The sequence below is a fragment of the Montipora foliosa genome, chromosome 11, assembly GCF_036669935.1.
Source record: "Montipora foliosa isolate CH-2021 chromosome 11, ASM3666993v2, whole genome shotgun sequence".
Taxonomy (NCBI): domain Eukaryota; kingdom Metazoa; phylum Cnidaria; class Anthozoa; order Scleractinia; family Acroporidae; genus Montipora; species Montipora foliosa.
Genome location: NC_090879.1, coordinates 846,304 through 849,306, shown reverse-complemented (window position 1 = coordinate 849,306; position 3,003 = coordinate 846,304). Strand labels below are relative to the sequence as shown.

General features: G+C 45.4%; 1 pseudogene; it reads right to left on the bottom strand.

Moving 5' to 3' along the window:
* Window positions 1–957: 957 nt before the first annotated feature.
* Window positions 958–1,586, bottom strand: LOC137975578 (craniofacial development protein 2-like; annotated as a pseudogene).
* Between the last annotated feature and the right edge of the window lie 1,417 nt (window positions 1,587–3,003).

The window sequence follows — 3,003 nt, the reverse complement described above, 5'->3', positions numbered from 1 at the left end:
AAACAAGCATATGAGAACGTTGTCTGACGACTATCGTGGGTCTGTGGCTATGTTCTGTTTCGTTTTAATTGTATTGCGGAGGTTTTCAAGAAGTAAACTTTAAAATATGGCTTTAAAATGTGGAGCTCAGCGAGTCTTCGGTGTCTCTAGGAGTTTATAGCGTATATTCCCCACAAAAACTCCAATTTCAGTCTGAAATTCTCTTAATTTCGAAAAACAAGCAAAGATGTCCCATTCGTATCTTCCGTATGTTCCCTATTTTTTTGACTAATTTCTCCCTGATCTAAATCCTGCCTGCTCTTTCCTCAGTCTGTGGTCCACACCGTCTTGTATTCTGCTAAAAAGAATCTTTCCCATCACCTTCCTAGAAATAGGTAGCAGTGTCACTCCTCTCCAGTTTCTACATTTCTGTAGATTCCCTTTCTTCGGTGTCTTAGATATCAGGCCCTGTTTTCACTGCTTCGGCACTTTATCTTCCCGCCAAATCAGGTCAAAGAGGTGCCCGAGTTCCGCACAGGTGCTTTCTGTATCAACCTTCAACAGTTCTGCTGTTATCTGGTCGATTTCTAGTGCCTTCCCATTCTTGAGAGTTTGCACCATCCTTCTCTGTTGGTGGTTCCGTGTCGATATCCAGCTCACCCTCCCCCACTTCTTCATCTGTCGGTGGGTTTGGTGGTGCCTCCCCGTTCAAGACTCCCTCAAAGTGCTCCTTCCATGTTGCCTGCCTTTCTTGGGAAGTCTTCCCTCCTTGTTGGTAACCGCCGCTGTCTTCCTCGGCCCGCTACCTCTCAGCTCTCTGGTGATGTAGTACAACTCCTTAGCTCTCCCGTTCTCCGCTGCTGTCCGTGCTACCTGGGCCTTCTCTGTCATTCACTTCCTCTTATCCTCTCTCACGCTTCTCTTCACCTGCTTATCCTTCTGCCTGTGCTGCTCCGTGATCTTGTTCCGTATCCCCTCTTACTTAGTACTGTCCAACTTTGTCTTGATTTCCTTCCTTTCGTCTATGACCTTCCACGTTTTCTGACTGATCCAGGGTTTGCTCTTTCCTTTTTGGAACCCAAGGACCTCCTCCGCTGACTCCACGTATGCCTTCCTCAGTGCCTGCCACAACTCCTGTACCTCTTCTCTTCCCTCTCCTCTGTTCTCCTCTAACTTCCGCCCCACTGCCTCACAGTACATCCGTTTTGTGTCTCTATCCTTCAGCTTGTCCGTGTTGAACCTGGGCTTAAACTTTTTTCATGTTGGCATACTTGCTGAGTTTCAGCCCGAATCTTAGTCCTGACGAGGTAGTGATCGCTGTTGACATCGGCCCCCCTCTGCACTCTATTGTCGAGGACTGCAGATTTCAAGCACCCACTGATCAAAAGATGGTCAATCTGATTCCTCACTCTCCCGTTTGCCTAGTTTGCCTAGTTGCCTTGTGAACATCTTTGTGTTGAAACAATGTTCCTGTGATGACCAGGCCATTTGCCACAGAAAAATCACAGCCTCTCTCCGTTGTCATTCTTGTCTCCCATCCCATGTCTCCCTATACAACTCTCGTATCCCTCGTTGTCTCCTCCCACCTTAGCGTTAAAGTCGCCCATCACTACCACAATATCGTTTCTTTTGCATCCGTCTATCGTCTGCTGCAGTTCTTCATAGAAGTGGTCTTTCTCTTCTTCCTCTCTCTCGTTGTGTGGCGCGTAGACCTGTACCACTAACAGCCTCCTGAAGCGGGAGTGAAATGTAGCTGTAATGATCCATTCGCTCACCGGGATCCACTCCATGAGGGCTCTCTCTGCTCGCTTGCTCATCATAATGGCCACACCACCTTCGTGCACCTTTTCATCACCAGTATACAGAGATTACTACTAGTTTACTAGTATGAGTTGTGTAGAAGCTGTTCAAGTCCGTGAAATGGAGAAAAGTTATCATGAACATGCCGAAGTGCGGGCACTCACGCCATTGACGCTTCGTTGTTCGAGTCAAAATATTTCTTCTAGAGTCAATTTTATCACTTTTCGAGTTATCTTTTCTTCTTTCAGATGGAAGATATGGCTTTCCAAGATTTCTGGAGTGGAGCGTTGGCCAACTTTAGTTTTATTTTAAGATGAGAAGAGGAAAGTCGACAGCAGCAAACAAGAAAGATCTTGCTGCACGCGTTATTAATGCTTTCGAGTCAAACGAGCTGATAGTTGATTTTCGATCGGCTAGAAAAAGAATATAACAGACTTCTGAGTTAGTGTGGTATTGAAAATCCACGAAATCTAGATGAAAGTGCTTGGTACAGCGATCAGTCCGCTCTTCACTATGTTCTCTGAAACAAAGGCCTCTGACACCGATTGTGTCGGCAAACGTAAGGCACGCAAGGCCTACTCTTATTTTAAGAGATTGCATGTGGACCAAGTTCTGTCTTACTCGCCGAAGGATTCGGATGATCTTGTTGTGGTGAAATGATCTGCACCATTGAGAATGAACGAAATACCAAGGGAGTTGTGGGTTTTAATTTCAAAATTCCACAGGCAATTGCTTGACTGCTCGGTCTTTCTTGTTTCCTGTTGTCGACTTTCCTCTTCTCATCCTGAAATAAAACTAAAGTTGACCAACGCTCCAATCCAGAAAATGTTCGAAAGCCATATCTTCCATGAGAAAAAAAAGATAACTCGAAAAGCAATAAAATCGACTCTTGAAGAAATGTTTTGACTGGAACAACGAAGCGTCAATTGCGTGACTGCCCGCACTTCGGGATGTTAACGACAAATTTTCTCATGGACTCGAACAGCTACTACACAACTCGTACTGATAAATAAGCATAGAATCAAACACTCGACTTGATTTGATCGAGAAAACTTCATGAGAAACGGTAAATTTTTGTTCACAAACCATCACAATAAAACTTTGATCGGTCACTCTCACTCCGGACGCTGTAAGCTCATCATGCCCTTTATCCTGATTACCCAGCATGCACCGTTTTGCCGAAAGGGTCTATACAAGAGCAGGTCTGGCCCGGTTAGGCGGGCT